The sequence below is a fragment of the Psammomys obesus genome, unplaced genomic scaffold (genome assembly GCF_907164565.1).
Source record: "Psammomys obesus unplaced genomic scaffold, mPsaObe1.curated_primary_1811, whole genome shotgun sequence".
NCBI lineage: Eukaryota > Metazoa > Chordata > Mammalia > Rodentia > Muridae > Psammomys > Psammomys obesus.
In genome coordinates this window covers 3,845,209-3,864,780 of record NW_026592666.1, presented here as the reverse complement: position 1 = coordinate 3,864,780, position 19,572 = coordinate 3,845,209, and positions in this window count along the sequence as shown.

The window sequence follows — 19,572 nt, the reverse complement described above, 5'->3', positions numbered from 1 at the left end:
CAGGCTCTGTTTCTACAACTTTCAAACATGCTAAAGAAACTAATTAAGAGAGAGGACCCTGACTAAAACGCTTATTCCCAAGCCGAAAGGCAAAGAGGATAGACATCAGAAGAAGAAGAAAACAGGAAACAACCTAGGAACCTGCCACAGAGGGCCTCTGAAAGGCTCTGCCCTGCAGACTATCAAAGCAGACACTGAGACTTATGGCCAACTTTTGGGCAGTGTGCATGGAATCTTATGTAAGAAGTGGGAAATAGTAAGATCTGGAGAGGTCAGGAACCCCACAAGGAGAGCAACAGAACCAGAAAATTTGAATACAGGGGTCTTCCCAGAGACTCATACTCCAACCAAGTACCAGGCATGAAGATAACCTAGAACCCCTGCACAGATGTAGTCCATGACAGTTTAGTGTCCAAGTGGGTTACATAGTAATGGGAAGAGGGACTACCTCTGACATAATCTGACTGGCCTGTTCTTTGATCACCTCCCTTTGAGGGGAGAGCAGCCTTACCAGGCCACAGAAGATGACAATGCAGCCATTCCTGTTGTGATCTGATAGACTAAGAACAGAAGGAAGGAGAGGAGGACCTCCCCTATCAGTGGACTTGGGGAGGGGCATGTGCAAAGAAGGAGGAGGAAAGGTGGGACTGGGAGGGGAGGAGGGCGGGGCTTATGGGGGGATACAAAGTGAATAAACTATAATTAATAAAAAATATTCAGTCATCCTGTGCAAACAATTATATATATATAGCAAGTTCTTTTTAAACAGAAGAGTGAGTAGGCTATGTGATAAGAAAGAAAAGTATTAAAGTAAGAGAGCTATGAGTTCTACTGGCTTCAATATGCCAAAAGTAATGACTGAAGGAACAATGCGATCTAATCATATTTTTTGTTTTACTAAAGATAACTCTTAAATGTATCACTCCAGGTCACCACCCAGAATGCATAGAATACATTAGGCTCAAATTGTTTTTCAAAATAGAGTAGAATAACTTGGTTGAAAAGGCTTCAAGAAAGAAGATTTCTATCATGGCACAGATATGAAATGTCTTCAGGATTGGGCACAACTTAAAGAAAACAGTTTCTGATGCACTAAAAATGGTTTATGCCAAGTTTCCAGTTAATATTTTTATTGCTTTTAAAAGATAATGAATGATACAGTGCTTGAAGCATTTTCTAAAGTAGACTGTATGTAATCAGCCAATAATCATCTGTGAAGTTCACACAGAAAATGTATGTGTTTACTTATTTAATTTCATAGAACTTAGAAAATAAATGAAAAGAACTGGGTCTTTATTGTGTAAGAGTGCATAATTCTTAATTGAACATAGATATATGAATGAATTGTGCAAATTTCAATAATGGAGTGTAAGGACAAAGAATAGTTGATATTAATTTATTGAGATATAAATAAGGAGTGGAGGCGAAATAATATACATTCCATATGTAAAATTGCCCCGAAATAAAAAGGTTAAATGAAATGAATTCTCTTTTATAAAGTACCTTGTCTTCAAACAACGGAGTCAATGGAAAAGAAAAAAAATTAAAATAGAATACATATTTTATAAAACACATAAAATATATAAAGACATAAATATTTGGGTGAAAATAATGTATAATATTTCATCATGAGTGTTTGATAAAATTATAAATGTCTTCAGCTGAAGCTTAGAAAGTGCATTATATTCAATGTATATAATTTGAGAAATCTTGCTTTTCATACCCATTGATACTGTGTAAATGCAATGTAATTAAGAAGCTGAAATTTTAATTGCAATTAATTCAGTTCACAGTGTTTAAATCTAAATTTTAAAAAGTTGCTTTGCTGTAGAAGCAGATTAATGAAGATAAAGATCATGAAAAATTGTTGCCCTGAATAAAAGAAATAAAATTTAAAAGAGAAACTCATAAGTATCACCATATGTTTTTATAATTTATGATATTTTCCTATGTGGAGGGGACAGGATACAACCTTTAAAATCATTGTAGTTTAGGAAGCAATTGGCAAACAAAAAAAGGGGGGATTAGATCACACACATAAACTTAAGGTTAGTTCCTCAAAGACAATTTAGACTGTTTAAAATTAACTTTGATCAGAGTTCTCTGTTTTCTAAGAAGAAACAATGACTATGCTTAAGGAATAATGCTTATTATATAGTGAGAAAGTAAAAAATAAAAAAAAGGTGATTCTTCAGTTCATTTGTAGAAGCATCTTTCAAGTAGTAAATGGGCAAATACATAGATACATGTTTCTTTCTTTTCTTTTTTTTTAATTCTTGTTTCTTTAATGATGTTCAGAGGCTTTTTTTTTCTTATGAGAATGAAACAGAATTCCAAGGGCATTCTAGTCATACTTTGCCTTCAACTACCTGTTTAAAGCTATAGAAGATGAAAGAGTCCCTGTGAGATGTAGTAACATATATGATAAATATATACAGTGGTAAATTAAAAACTTATGAAGTATTTCAGAAATTTCTTCTTCTTGTTAGGCTGAATGAAGAAATGTCCCTTTTCTCTGTGGCATAAGAAAGATGATCTGTCATCTACATATATCATCTTTCTCCTCAGCCCACTCTTACTGCCAATTTTGCATAAAGGAAAATGTGACAGCATTTCACTACATGAAGACATACAACTGTCAGCTTTTGCCTTTGCTCCTCCTTTGGTAAATAGGGGTCCTGGGATTGAAGCTCATTTCCTTTACTGGCCACTTTGATGGGAAACTTCTTGAGTGCACAATTTCAGAAAGGCACATTCTTAAGAGGCCTCCAAACTAAGTGCCTGCAGGACTGAAACCCAGAGGCTAACAACAGCAGCACCTGATCAACTCAATAATGCTTGCTTGCTTGGCTCCACTCTGATTCCCTTTTCTTCCTAGTCACAAGCCAAAGTAAACTATCTGTGTTTAAGTCACTGTTCCAGACTCTCTTTGGGGGGCAACTGGGTGGAGAAACTCCAAAGAAAAGAGAAGCCAGGGTTAAAACACTATAGCCCTCTGACTTGTAACATCCAAAAGAAGGTAAAGCCAAGATGATAAACGAAAGTAGTAGAAAATCAGAACTACCATATTTGCTAATTTACAGAGCTTCATTACAAATTTAAAGGGACATTTAAACAATTTAAAGGTTGCCTACTATTTCAAACAGTAAAGAAATCTACCCGCAGACTGTTCTAATTACTGTCTTCGAAGAGTGAAGAGTATCTGCTGGGTTTCAGCATTTTCAAGTGGAATGCCTCCAGAGCTCGGAGGGGCTATGGAATTTCCTTACTGCTTTGCTTGGCAGAAATTCGCAGTGCAATTTAAGCCCACCTTCCTCCAGTTTGTGCTTTATCTTTTGCATAAATCATGCACTCCGTTTCAAAAGGATGTGAACTGTTCTGCGGTGGGGGTAGGGGAGATCTCTTTTCTCACAAAACTTCCAACACCATCATTGCTCTCTGATTTTTTTTCCTCTCTTTTCTTTTATTCTTTGGGAACTAGATAATTTTACCAACTCAGAGTATGGATTACTTATATATTGTCCCTGTTCTTATCTACCATAGACATATCATTCTAATGATTTTGTTGCAAGTATTCTCATTAAACAGTTTTTCATTTTTTTTGGCATAATAGTATTTCAATTTAATAATTTTCTGAAATTGTTTTTCAGTAATCCCATAAATGAAAATAGATGACCCATCATTCAAATTATAATGTGTAGCCCAGGCTGGCCTCGAATTCTTTTTAAAATTTATTTATTTTTTATTAAATACAGTTTATTCACTTTGTATCCCAGCTGCAGACCCTTCCCTTGTCCCCTGCTATTCCCACCCTTTTTCCCCTCTTCTCCCCCAGTCCACTGATAGGGGAGGTTCTACTCCCATTTCCTCTAATCCTGCCCTATCAGGTCTCATCAGGACTGGCTGCATTGTCTTCCTCTGTGGCCTAGTAATGCTGCTCCCCCCTCAGGGAGAGGTGATCAAAGAGACAGCCACTTAGGTCATGTCAGAGACAGCTCCTATTCCCCTCACTAGGGTACCCACTTGGACACTGAGCTGCCATGGGCTACATATGTGCAGTGGGTTTTAGGTTATTTCCATGCATGAGTCTTCATTGGGGTAACAAGGAAATCATCACATTTGCAGGCAAATGGTGGAAAGTAGAAAAGATCTGAGTGAAGAATCCCATAGCAAAATGACACACATGGTATATACGACTTATAACTGGATATTGGACATATAATACAGGATAAACATACTAAACTCTGTACACCTACAGAAACTAAGCAAGAAGGAGGACCCTGGGTAAGGTTATCAATCCCCACTCAGAAAAGCAAACGGGATTGACATCAGAAGAGGGTAAACAAGGGAAGAGGACAGGAGCCTACCAGGAAGGGCCTCTGAAAGACTCTATCCAGCAGGATATCAAAGCAGATGCTGAGACTCAAAGTCAAACTTTGGGTAGAGTTCAGGGAATCATATGAAAGAAGAGGAGATAGAAAGACCTGGAAAGGGCAGGAGCTCCACAAGGAGAGCAAAAGAATCAAAAAATCTGGACAAAGGGGTCTTTTCTGAAACTGACACTCCAACATTTTTTCATTTTTGTCCACATATGTAAATGTAAGAATAAATCAAAGACTAATGTGAGAGTGTGAAGTTCAAGCATTGCAAAATTCAGAAATACTGTGTGTTCAGCTCTCCCTTTTCTATTAATTTTAGCTGTCTTTTATCTATACCTTCTCAAAACTATGTCATATACAGCCACCACAGATGCGCAGACTGACCTTGATTTGACACTGCCTCCTAATACCTTAGGTTATTTATTTTTCAATTTACTGTTTTCTGATTATCTGTGTTCTTAATCACTACAAAATTTGTCTCCTTGAAGGAAACATAATCATTTCCAGAGAAATAACAAACATAAATATAGAGGCAAAAATTCAAAGTCTAAGTCACAGATACAGATAAAGAAAAAGAAAAGGTTCCTTGGGAAACAGAGCGGACCTGTTAGAGTCATTACCTGAAAATAATGATTTTCCTGTGAAGCATGCTTGCAAAACAGGAAGCAGTGGTGGAAAGGGGTCTCATATTGAGGAAAAAAAGCATGAAGGCCCAGAGGCTATGACAACTTGGTCTTTTGATCACTACCTAGGTAAATGTGTCTACAGGATTCATCAATTAGTCCCTGGCTGTATTTTGAAATATAGGCCACCTAGTGTTTATTAGCTGTTTTAAAACTTGGCCAGGTTTTAGGAAATTTTGCAGCTTATAGTTTGGAGATTTAGAATGTATCTCATATCCTATAATCCAATACACTCTCATTTAACATAGACATATAAGACAGTGCATTGGTCAAACATGAGGAAATATCACTGTCAACTTTTGATATTTTATGAGTATCCTACGTTTACGATGTGAGCCTGTCACTTCTGTTGAACTTTACTGAGATCATTCAATTTAAGTTTCAGCTCTGAATAAACATGAAAAAGGATCCACTCAGAAGGATTGGATTGCTGGAGAGATGGCTCAGCCTTTATGATCACTACCTGCTCTTCCCAAGGACACAGGTATAATTCCAGAACCCACATGGTGGCTCATAGTCATCTCTAAGTCCATTCCCAGGGAATCCATGCCCTTTTCTAGCTTCCATGAACACCATGCATGAAATTAGTACTCAGACATACATGCATGTAAAACAGTCATTCACACAAAAAATAAAATAATCAAATTAAATATTTATTTTGAAACAGAATTCCACTCTGGCTTAGGTCCATGAGTAGATGAACAAGAGCTTATTTAACTGCAGAATCAAACCAGAGTTGCCCTTCAAAGGAAATAATATCCATTTAAAAATAAAATGATAAACCATAGAAAACAAGCTACAAATATAAAATATCATCATATAGAAAAACTCTTAAAAAAAAGAGGTATTTTTGGTCTGGTAAAAATCTATCAAAGGTCAAAACAAATAGCACTTTAATTTACACATATTTGTAAAGATTACAGACTGTGAGGAAAGCAATGGATTTAAAGATTGACAAAAAAAATAATAACCATATAATGATTCTTCTGAAGGTGCCAAGATATCCCATCAGGAAATTTGAAAATGAGGTTAAATTTCTCTGGTTTTATTTATCAATATAACTAATAAGATGAATGTAAACCTAACACTTATGTGTATAGATGTATTACATACACACACACACACACATACATATATACACATATAATCTTCATTGGGTAGATATTATGGGACCTACTTTCAGTTGTGATGAGACTTTCTTTAAAAATAAAATTACATTTTTAAAGTACTGACTTTGTGTGCGTGTGTGTGAGTTTGTGGGAGCGCGCTGCACAGCAGGTGTGTGAAGGTCAGAGGATGTTTCTAGGAAGACTGATGGGTCCTATGGATAGAACTCACTTGATATGGCTTGGTGGAAAGCATGTTTATCCACTGAACCATTTCATGTTTATTATTCTCTTACATTGTATAATATTATTCTTTGCATTCTGTAGAACACTTTAATGTTTAAGACTGAAATATTTAGTATATTTGAATGTAAACTACCATTGTCTTTTAGAAACCATTTTAAAGTATTGTATGTAAAGAATTCTTGTCAGAACTAGGAACAGCCCTTCCTTAAGATCCAGCTATACCTCTCCTAGGCATATACCCAAAAGAGTCTCAAGTACACAATAAGGGCATTTGCTCAACCATGTTTGTAGCAGCCTTATTTGTAATAGCGAGAAGCTGGAAATAGCCCAGATGCCCCTCAGTGGAGGAATGGATGCACAAAGTGTGTACACAATGGAATATTACTCAGCAATAAAAAACAAGGAAATCATGATATTTTCAGGTAAATGATGGGATCTGGAAAAGATCATCCTGATATCCTAGAAGCAGAAAGGTGCACACGGTATATACTCACTTATATAGACATATAATATAGGATAAAGCTACTAAAATCTGTACACCTAAAGAAACTAATCAAGAGGGAGGACTCTTGCTAAAATGCTCAATTCCTATCCAGAAAAGTAAAGAGGATGGACATCAGAAGAAGGAGAAAAGAGGGAACAAGTCAGAAGCCTGACACAGAGTACCTCTGAAAGGCTCTGCCCTGTAGACTATCAATGCAGATGCTGAGATTTATGGGCAACCTTTGGGCAGAGTGCAGGAAATCTAATGAAAGAAGTGGGAAACAGTAAGATCTGGAGAGGACAGGAACTACACAAGGAGAGCAACAGAACCAAAAAATTTGAGTACAAGAGTCTTTCCTGAGACTGATACTTCAACCAAGGACTATGCATGGAGAGAACCTAAGACCCCTGCACAGATATAGCCCATGGCAGTTCAGTATCCAAGTGGGTTCCATTGTAACAGGAACAGGGACTGTCTCTGACATGAACTGATTGGCCTGCTCTTTACTTACCTCCCCCTGAGGGGGAAGCAGCATTACCAGGTCACAGAAGAAGACAATGCAGCCAGTCCTGATGAGACCTAATTGACTAGGATCAGAAGGAAAGAAAAGAAGACCCTCCCTATCAGTGGACTTGGGGAGGGGCATGATGCATGCAGAGGGTGGAGAAAGGGAGGGATTGGGACTGGAGTAGGGAGGGAAGCACAGTGGGGATACAAAGTGAATAAAGTGTAATTAATAAAGAAAAGAAAAAAAACAAACAGAAGTCTAAAAACATTAAAAAAAAGAATTCTTGTCAGGAATCTAATCACATAAAATTAATCTTGTTCTTCTTGAAATATATTTGCCAATGCTTGACATTTTAGAGAGAGAGGTTAGTGTATCACACTAGAAGTAATAAAATTATAATTCTGTTATACAGTTGTATTTATTTGAGAACAGAATATTAAAAACCTAGTTATATAATGCAAAGTTTATGGATATATAGAGATTCAAACTGTTTATTTACATGTCCTTCTGATAAGAGTCTAAAAGAAGAAAAGTTCTGCCTACTCCCAAATAGCAATAGAAATAGTGACAAAAATATGTGTATATTAAAGTGTCTGCATACTCTTAAGTACCTGTTGTGTGCCAGGCAGGGGTAACTCTGTGTACAGCATCAAAATGCAGATGGAATTATTTTTCTATCATGGAAATGATATTCCTTTAGGAATTATCAGGAAACAATCAACAAAACATGCAATAAAATATTTTGGGGAAGGTATGGTATTAAGTACTCTGGAAAATGAAGACTAAAAAAGAAAATAAATGGCATGGCCGGCAGGATTTGAAGTACAGTAGGGATAGCAACCTCATGTGCCTGTAAACTGAGGTTCTGGGGAGCAGGGAGAACTTGCATCTTGCAGAAAGAATAAGGAAGTGTAAATTCCTGTGTAAGACTGCCTCTGGTGAGGAGGCCAGTGAGAGCATCTCAGAGTGAGTCTGAGAAATCACAAAGGCAAGAAGGCTAATGAGATACCAGCAAACCTGCTGAGATGGGAGACTAATGCCATTGTAAAAGGACAAGGCTTTTGCACAAAGTAACAGCACAGACACTTTTACAAGAGTAAGAGAATTATCTGATTCATATTTTAGAGGTGTCACTCAGTGGATCAACTTTGAACACAGAGCACTTTACTGGGGCACAAGAAGAAGTCAGGAGTCCAGTTGAGAGGATATTTCATTCAAGGTATTGATAATGGCCATTTGTACTGAAAAAACAGCAAGAAATATTGCAATACTTTTTGACAGCAACTGTATCTGAAAGGCAATCCTAAGGATAACGCTGGTTTAGCTGAGGCAAACTGTAAAGAAAAGAAGCTGAAAGTAATTCCTGTATGTGTTTGGATGTTTATTTGAACAACTGGACAAACAGAGGGTTGTTTGTTTATTTGTTTGTGTCCTTGCTTGTGTTGTTTGCTTGTACAATACAGAAAAGGGAGTGAGAAGATATTACACAAAGCTGACTTTTGAACTTGTTAGGTTTGAGATGCCTACCAAGCATCCAACACAGGTGTTAAATGTGCATGGAGAGCTAGAGAAATAATTCACTGATTAAGACTATTTACCTTGCAGAGGACACATGTTCAGTTCAGTAGCTGCATTGAGAATCTCACAACGGCCTCATCTAATTTCACAGGGACCTTTAGTCCCTGCAGTAACCTGTACTCATGGGTATATACACACACACAGGCTCACAGACATCAGCAAAAACAAAATCAAATAGAAAAAAAAAAAACAAGCAAGAAATAACCAAAATAAAGATTAGGATAAAAGGAGAGAACAGCGTTCTCGAGATGGAATCTTAGGAGTCATCATGGAATGGAGAATTTTTTTTAGATTGTAAGGCCATATGGAAAAACAAAAAACCCAGAATTCCCAAAAGGATCCTGTACAACAACAGATCATCTGTAGTTACGTCTATCCTTCATCTCAAGCTGTACTATAGAGTAATAGTAATAAAAACTGCATGATACTGGCATAGAAACAAAATGGCGGATCAATGGAATGGAATAGAAGACCCAGAAATAAACACGGACCTATGGGTACTTGATTTTTGACAAAGAAGCCAAAAACATTCAATGGAAAAAAGAGAGCATCTTCAACAAATGGTGCTGGTCTAATTGAATGTCTACATGCAGAAAAATAAAAATAGATCCATATTTATTACCCTGCACAAAGCTAAAATACAAATGGATCAAAGACCTCAACATAAAACCAGACCACTAAATTGTTTAAAAGAAAAAGTGAGAAAGAGCCTAGAACTCATTGGCATAGGAGAAAACTTCCTGAAGAGAATATCAACAACACACGCTCTAAGAGCAGCAATCAGTAAATGGGACTCATGAAACTGAAAAGCTTCTGTAAAGCAAAGGACACTGTCCTCAGAACAAAACGACAGCCTATAGACTGGGAAAGGATCTTCACCAACCCTATATCTGACAGAGGGCTATTGTATATTCAGAACATATAAAATACTAACGAAGTTAAAAAGCAACAAATCAAGCAATCCAATTTTTAAAAAATGGGGTATGTAGCTAAACAGAGAATTTTCTGAAAAGGAATATAGAATGACAGAGAAACACTTAAAGGACTGCTCAGCGTTTTTAGCCATCATGAAAATGCAAATCAAAACGATTCTGAGATTTCACCTTACATTCCTCAGAATGGCTAAGATCAAAAACTCAAGTGACAACACATGTTGGAGAGGTTGTGGAGTAAGGAGAAACCTCTTCCATTGCTGGTGGGAATGTAAACTTGTACAACCACTTTTGAAATCAATCTGGTGCTTTCTCAGACAATTAGGAACAGTGCTTCCTCAAGATCCAGCTATACCACTGCTAGACATATATCCAAAAGATTCTCAAGTACATAACAAGAACATTTATTCAACTGTTTGTAGTAGCTTTATTCATAATAGCCAGAACCTGAAAACAACCCAGATATCCATCAACAGAAGAATGGATACAAAAACTGTAGCATATTCACACAATGGAATATTACTCAGCAATTAAACTCTGCCCAAAGTTTGGCTGTGAGTCTTAATATTTGCCTTAATACCCAGCTGGGTATTCTTTCAGAGGCCTTCTGTGTTATGTTCCTGTCCTGTTCCTTGTTTCCATCCTTCTCCTGATGTCCATACCATTTGCCTTTCGGAATGAGGACTGAGCATCTTACTCAGGGTATTCCTTCTTGCTTAGCTTCTTTAGGTGTACATGAACTCAGTGGCTGGCTCTTTGATCACCTCCCCCTGAGGGAGGGGTCAGTCTTACCAGGCCACAGCAGAAGACAATGCAGCCAGTCCTGATGATGCCTGATAAGCTAGTGTCAGATGGAAGGAAGGAGGACCTCCTCTATTAGTGGACTGGGGAAGGGGCATGGGAGAATAAGAGAGAGGGAGGGCAGGATTGAGAGGGGATGAGGGGAGAGGACCACATCTGAGATTCAAAGTGAATAAATTGTAATAAATAAAAAGAAATTAAAAAGAAAAGAAGAAAAAAGTTTTAATAGTATTATGAGGTGATAGAACGGATTGATTTTAGAAGAGAAAGGGGAAACATAATAAATTATGGAAAGGCTCCAAAAGTATGTTGAGACATAAATATGTGTTGAGGTTCCTCATTTCAGTAACAGGAAGGAAGATGAAGTGTGTTAATATTATCAGGCGGAAATTTCTTAGGATGATGCTATTAAACTTTCTAACTTTGACTCTACTTTCATGAGTGCATGGGAACATTTAGAATGGAGATATGAATTCATAGTCCATACAATCCACTTTTATTTCTTTCTTTCTTTTTATTATTAATTACAGTTCATTAACTTTGTATCCCAGATCTGGCCAGCTCCTCATTCCCTCCCAATCCCACCCTCCCTCCTTTATCTCCTCCCTGCCCCTTTCCAAGTCCACAGATAAGGGAGGTCCTCCTCCCCTTCCATCTACCCTAACTTATCAGGTTTCTTCAGGCCTGGCTGCAATGTCCTCCTCTGTGGCCCAACAAGACTGCTCCTGTCTCTGGTGGTGGTGTTGGTGGGGGTCAAAGAAGCAGTCATTGAGTTCATGTCAGAATTAGTCCCTGTTCCCCTTACTAGGGTACCCACTTGAATACTGAGCTACCATGGGCTACATCTGAGCAGGGGTTCTAGGTTAATTCCATGGTCCTTGTTTAGAGAAACAGTCTCATAAAAGACCCCTGTGCCTATATTAGATCCTTCTGGAGCTCCTGTCCTCTCAAGGTCACATTAACTCCCCCTTCTTTCATATGATTCCCTGAACTCCGGCCACAATTTGGTTATGAGTCTCAGCATATGCTTTGATACACTGCTAGGTAGAGTCTTTCAGAGGCCCTATGCAGTAAGCTCCTGTCCTGGTACTTGTTTTCTCCTACTTCCAATGTCCACCCCATGTGTCTTTCTAAGTGATGATTGATCATCTTACTCTGGGTCCTCTTTCTTGTTTATCTTCTTTAGATTCACATATTTGAGTATGTTTATAATATCTTATAGATCTAGTACCCACTTATAAGTGAGTGTATACTGTGTGTGTCTTTCTGCTCCTGGGATATCTCACTCAGGATCATCTTTTCTAGATCCCACCATTTGCCTGTACACGTTGCTTTTCTAAAATGCAACTGTCTTTATCAAATAGATAGCACAACTTGTACTCTGAGTAACCAAAAATGCTCCCCTCAGCAATACTGTTCACAAGGACTTAGACTATGTTCTTCATGATCCTGGTTCAACTAAGGGTTGTTACTCACATTGGAGATAACTCATAACTTGAAATGTGGGGTTAAAGAGAGGCACTCTGAAACTACTTCTGATTTCACATCAAACCCTTCCCTCACTTCCCAACAGTACATCCTCAGCCCCCAAAGCAGTGGAGACCACATGCACCTGTCCTTGTTCTCAGAATCCACTGATGCCCCTTCCCTAGCATCTTTACCATCTGAGTCTATATAAATTCAACATGTTCTGAGTGACTCTGCTCCCTCAAAAGTTCATGGGCTGAAAATCAGTATCAATGTGATGAAATTGAGAAGTGTGCTATGTGAGAGTAATCATGTCATGGGGTCAGAGTTCTCAGTAATGTTCTTATAAAGAGGTCTCAGGGAACTGTGTAGTCTTTTCCTTCATGTAAACACACATCAAGGAGACAGCATGTATGAATCAGTTAGTTAGTCAGCACAGAACTTCATCATATCTTGAGTTACAGGTCTTTTTCTCCTGGTATGTAAGAAATTATTATTTCAGTTTTCTAGTGTCTATAAGCAGTCCTTTCTATTGTATTTGATGATAGTAGCTTGAATGAACTAGAGCATCCCATATGATGAGCAGGATGGAGAGATGGCAAGGCACAGCATACTGCTGGCTGTGTGAGAGCTCCATGTTTGAGAAACGCTGGAGTAAAGAGATGGATGCATATTTCCAGAGCCAGACAGCTGCCTGTTAACAACTGGAAATCTACCCTGATCAGAAACAGCATACTGTATTTCATATACATTATTCAAATGTAAACTTACATTCCAGTATTATATAGCAGCAAGTTGTCAAATAGGTGAGTCTATACATTGGCAGAATATTCCTTTTCATTGTTTCTGTATTTTCTTTACTTTGGGATCAACTAATGGCAGAGTTCCATCACTGGCAAGGACTTACTTAAACTATAAGAAGCATCTTATTTGATTATTAAATCGACAGAATAGCATGCGCACACGCACTGCCACACATACACACATATATCCACTTTATATATAAAACAAAACATACCAAAGCTGAATTTTATTGGCAGATCCCAACAAACTCCAAGTCCTAACATTTGTTGGAGCCAAAATTTCAGCCCAGATCTGTGGTCTCCAGAGTTCATATTTTCAGCCACAAAGTGAAGCCAGCCTCTTGAGTGCACTGTCCAGACCCCCTCCTATATTGGCAAACTCATAACACAGCACTTCCAGCATCGCCAGTTACCAGTAACTGTGCACTCCTGTGTTTGAAAGCACATCTGTGTCAAATAGCTGGCCTTGTCAGTACATGTTAGATAAGGTAAGGATACTCCTTGTGCCTCCATGCTGACTTAATCAAATGCAATGTACTCATTTTGCTGAGAAACAGTATTTTAATTAGCAGTATAAATGTTAAGCCCTAAAGCTCGTTATCCTTACATGAAGTAATTTATAGCTACGTCTTCCCTCTCTTTATAAGTCACAGTTGGCTTTCAAGACAGAATGGCATACTTAAACAATGCTCCTGCCAAAGTCTTGAAAAGAATATTGTGATACATGCACGGTATTCTCCAGTTTTTATTTCAATAGACATGTGGGAATCTACCAAATATTTTCTTGAAGAAAGAAGCTTTGATATGCAACCCTTTCCTTCAACATATTAGATTCTTGGTTTAATGCCTAAAGTAGTAAACCATAAAGGAATATAAAAAGCAGAGGGAAAGTAAGCCCATTGTTATGTAGAATTAAACATGTAAAAGTAACACTAGATTTACAAGACATAAAAAAAAATGTTTGTAAAACTCATTGTTATTCACGTTTCTCAGTTTCAAAAATGTGCAACCCAGCAATAATTTTTTAAAAAATTTCTCATATAATGAATGTTATTGAGTTTTAGTATCAAACAGAAAAAAAATTGCATCACCTAATTCTTCCTCTCAGATTTTTATTTCCTTACCTACTAATACAGACAAGGTTCCCAACTTTCAAAACTGAATTATTTTCAAGAGCAGCTGTTAAAGATTATGTGTAAACTCCTGTAAAGCCAGCTTATATTGGCTGCATGTTGGCAACCCAAGTTGACAGAAATAATATAACACATTTGGGGATTTACAATGCAAAACATAAACTGGATTCTAGTGGTTCACACAGGCATAATAAATATTAATGGGTAACCTCTAGTTTGCTAAGGCTATTGCTGTTTCATAATGTTGTTTGAAAGCTGTGTTTTCTAAATCAAATGCAAAAAAATGATAAGTACTAAAGGAAGTTTTAATTTTGAGACTCCATGGTCAAAACAAATCAACTATGTGTTTTAAGCAGATGTAACTAGTCAGGTAAATGAGTGATTAAACATCATTGGAATGGAAGTATTATGAAACCTAGTCAGTAACTCCCAGTCAACAAAACCTTCTCTGTGAAACAATGACTTGGCCATTAAACCACCATGGAACCACACACTCAGTACATCCAGCAACACCTAGCATACTAAGGATCACATATGTAAAGCCTAGAGATAGAAAAAAAAAATCATGATCTGAGTAGACAGAATAAGTCCTTTCAGTAAGACATCTGGAAAATACAAGCCTTAATTTCTCAGCCACTAGAAATAGATGTTAGTAGCATAGTCACATTGTTAAAACATATTTTTAATTGACTTATGAATTGGATGACATTTTATGGCTTTATATAAACTACAAAAAATTCCATTTCTGGCTTCCATTAAATAATAAACAATGGAACCCAGAAAATTGATAAAATTTTCAGCTATATTAAACTGATAATTATAAATAATCTAGCCAAAATAAGATTTAATTAATATTCCATTAGTATTTCATCAATATAACTAATATTTTGCTCTCCAACATTTGGATTTATAAGCTATTTGAGTGGCAAATTGGGTGTGCAAATGTAAGGAGCTTTGACATCCAAAAACCAACTCTCAATACTGTTGAGATTAGAGACAGAAAAGATGTATAAACAATCTTCCTTAGCTGGTGCAAAAGAAAAATTATTCAAAGCATATTTTGGTCATGGGAATTCATCTTTATAAACTACAATTATAATAAAGACAATAGCTTTTGTGTTCTGAATACTGGGATGGAGCCAAAAACCTAAACCAATTTCAATAACTCCTTTTGGAAAGGTAACTTCAGTCTATCCGAAAGTATGGCACATTCTAGATAATCTTGTCAGAAAAGTAAAGTTCAAAACACAGATAAATGCAAAAAGGTTTACTATCCAATGATATGCTTGAAGTGCCCAATATGTCATCTTTCTTTCGTGTAAAAATCTGATGCATTACTTTCTTAAAATATTAAGTATGGTATTTTAAAGATGATTACTTACAACAATACATAGTGTAAGCATATAAGTTCCTGGACAATTATAGGTTTATTGACAGATTAATGTCGAAGTCTGAAAAGACTGAGTAGAAAGATCCAATTCTAGGCCACCTTTTAATATTTGTTCCTGAGATTACCATGGACATTATGAATCCACCAGGAGGAAGTGATCAAAAAGTAGGCAACAGAGTCTGTGTCAGAGATAGCCTCTGCTCCCCTTATTAGCAGATGCACATGAAAAACGGGCTAACCGTTGGCTACATCTGTGTAGGGGGCAGAGGTCCAGTCCAGTCATGGTCCTTGATTGGTGTTTCAGTACTCTGAATACACTTGGATCCTAGTTAGTTGGCTCTGTTGGTCTTCTTGTGGAGCTCCTGCCCCTCCAGGTCCTTCTTCCCCCCACATTTCCACAAGACTCCCTGCACTTTGACCCATGTTAGGACAGTTACACTAGGCTCCTGTCTGCAAGTATAGCTGAGAATAATTAATAGATTTAGGGGTTGGCCCTCTCCCAAGGTGTGGGTCTCAGGCTGGGCCAGGCACTAGTTGGACATTCCATCAATCTCTGCTCCATTTTTATCCCTGCATATCTTGTAGGCAGGGTATATTTTGGATCGAAGTTTTTGTGAGTGGGTTTGTATTACCCTCTCTCCAGTAGGAGGCCTGTCTAGTCAGAGAGTAGCCCCTTCAGGCTCCCTGACACCAGCTACTGGGGTTCTCTGTTAGAGTTACCCCACATCCTCCCAGAAGCTTACCCTGCATAGGTCTCTGTATTTTCAGAGATTCCCTGACATGTGGTTTCTCTTTTCTCTACAGACATTCTGTCTTCCCGCCCTGGCTCTCCCAAGATCTGATCTCTTCCTCCATTTCTCTCCATGCTCCAGATTTGACCTTGTTCCCTCTCTTCAACTGCTTCTACAGTCTATTCTATTTTCCCTTCTGAGTGAGAGTTAAGCATCTTCCATCGGGTCCTACTTGTTACTTAGCTTCTTTGGGTCTGTGAATTGTAGAATGTCTATCTTGTACTATATGGCTAAACCTGCTTATAAATGAATGCATGCTGTGTGTGTCTTTCTGGGTCTGGTTACCTCACTCAGGATGATCTTTTCTAGTTCTATCCATTTGCCCACAAATGATTTTTCTTGTTTTTAATAGTTGAGTAGTATTCCATTGTGTAAACTACCACAGTTTCTTAATTCTTTCATTGGTTGAGGGACATCTAGGTTGTTTCCAGCTTCTGGCTGTTACAAATAAAGCTGCTATGAATATAATTGAGCAAGTGTCCTTATTGTATATGGCAGAGCTTCTTTTGGGTATAAACCCAAGTGTGGTATGGCTGGGACTTGAGGTAGAGCTATTCCCAGTTTTTTGAGAAATAGCCAGATTGATTTCCAAAGTAGTTGTACAAATTTGCACTCTCAACAGTAAGGGAAGAATGTTCCATTTTTTTTTATCCTTGCCAGCATATGCTGTCACTTGAGTTCTTGAACTTAGTCATTCTGATGGAATCTCAGAGTCATTTTAATTTGTATTTCCCTGATGCCTAAGAATATTAAACATTTCTTTAAGTGTTTCTCCACCATTTGATATTCCTGTTTAGCTCTGTAACCACTTTTTAATTGTATTATTTGTTTTGTTGATGTTTAATTTCTTGAGTTCATTACGTATTTTGAGTATTAGCCTTTTATCAGATGTAGGGTTGGTGGAGAACTTTTCCCAAACTCTAGACTACTGCCTCTTAATCTGAGATGATATTTTGTGAATCCTGACTTTATTTTAAGACTCAAAAAAAAAAATAGAAGCTAAAGAAAAATAACGTGTCTACTGTTCATCACTTTTATTTTGATATCAATATATTTCAGCAAGCAAGTGAAAAAACTCATCAGGCTGACTTGGCAAGTGGTGAGGTTTGTGTACAAAAATATTCTTGTCCTAACAATCCTCTCTTTGAGGGTGGTACATTTAGTAGGGGATAGGTGTGGTCTTCAGAGACAATCAGAGTGGTCAGAAAGGAAGTCTGAACTGTACTCCTTTCTTTTTTGAAGAGTGTCTTAATCTTACTATCTTTTCTATCTACAAAATTCAAGCAGAATCTTTGCTTATCCCATAGAATATCCCCCAGAGAAATCACAGAAACTGACTGTTTTTCTCACCTTTGCAGTTAATGACAGGTAAGAGCTTCAGGTTTCAAATTATAGTATGTGATCATTAGCGTTCTTAGTATGAAGGAATCTGGTATCATCTGAGAAATGAGAGCTGTAGAGTGTTTGGGGGAGATTATCTTTATTGGGTTAACTGAAGCAGAAAAGGCTTCCCAAACAGGGAAACTAAACTGTGTAACTGAAGATAGGGAGCAGAGCAGCCATAAGCACTGCTCTCTGTTCCTGCCTGTGATTGTGATGTGATCAATTGATTTAATTTTTGGTACCTTGTTGCACTGTGTGATAGACCTTATGCCTAAACTTTAATCAAAAAAAATTAATAAAAATTTCCTTATGTTGCCTTTGTCCGAGTGTATTATCGTAGCCATGAGAAAAGAAACAACAGCGTTGTACACTTCATTGATAGTTCAACCTAAATCGTTTATTTGTGAGAATTGTTGTATCTCATTTATTAATACATCTAACCAAATAACTAATAGTATGAATACACATTACCCAAAATGATGTCCCTCAGGGGAGGAATGGATATAGAAATTTTAGTACATTTACTCAGCAATTAAAAACAAGGAAATCATGAAATTTGCAGGCAAATGGTGGGAACTAGAAAACATCATTTTGAGTAAAGTAACTTAGAAGCAGAAAGACATACGTGGTATATATTCACTCACAAGTGGTTATTAGACGTATAATATAGGATAAACACACTAAAATCTATAGTCTTAAAGAATCTAAGCAATAAGGAAGACCCTAAGGAAGATGCTCAATCCTCATTCAGAAAGGCAAATCCAATAGACATGGGAAGCAGAAAAGACAGGGAACAGGACAGGAGCCTACCACAGAGGGCCTCTGAAAGACTCCACTAATTGAGGTATGGAAGCAGAGGGTAAGACTCATAGCCAAACTTTGGACAGAGTGATGAAATTTTATGAAAGAAGGGGGGAGATAGAAAGACCTAGAAAGGACAGGAGCTCCAAAAGGAGACCACAGAGCCAAAAAAAAAATGGTCCTGGGGACCCTGCAGACACTGATACCCCAACCAAGGACCATACAAGGGAAGGACTTAAAGCCCCTGTTTAGATGTAGCCCATAGACTCAGTCTCCAAGTGGATTCCCTAGTGATGGGAACAGGGGCTGTCTCTGACATGAACTAAGGGGTTAGCTCTCTGATCAGCTCCTCCTTGGGTGGTACAGCATTACCAGCCCACAGAGAAAGACAATACAGCCTGTGCTTGATGACATCTCATAGGCTAGGGTCAGGTAGAAGGGGAGGAGGACCTCCCTTATCAGTGGACTAGGAGAGGGGCATGAGGGAGGAAAGGTAAGAATGGGAGAAAAGGGAGGGAGCCACAGCCAGGATATGAATTGAATAAACTGTAATAAATAATAAATAAAATATTTTCAAAAACAAAATATTGATCTTCTAAAAAAAGAAATTCCTTTAAGCCTAAGTATGTTCTAACTAAAATATATGATATAATTATAAAAAGAAAAAAATAATGAGGCTAGGGAGATGGCTCAGTGGGCAGAACATTTCTGTACAGGAGTGAAAACTGTATTTCAGATCCTCAACATCGCATAAATGTCCCAAGGGCCTCTATCCCCACTACCTGGCAGGCAGACACAGTGGGTCCCCAGAATAAGGGAGTGACCTATGGCCTTAAAGGAGAAAATTTGCCTTCATATGTGAAATGGAGAGAAATCAAGGAAGACACCTAGCATCAACTTTGACTTCCATATGCATACACATTCAGTTGTATATGTACCCCCATACATACAAACGTGCATAAACACATCTATGTGCTCCAGAAACACATGTGCACAAAAAGAAAGATAGTATATATTTAAAATTAAAATTTAGGCCTCCATGTTTTATCTAAGAATCTTCTCCTCCTTTTACAAACCTTGTCCAAGA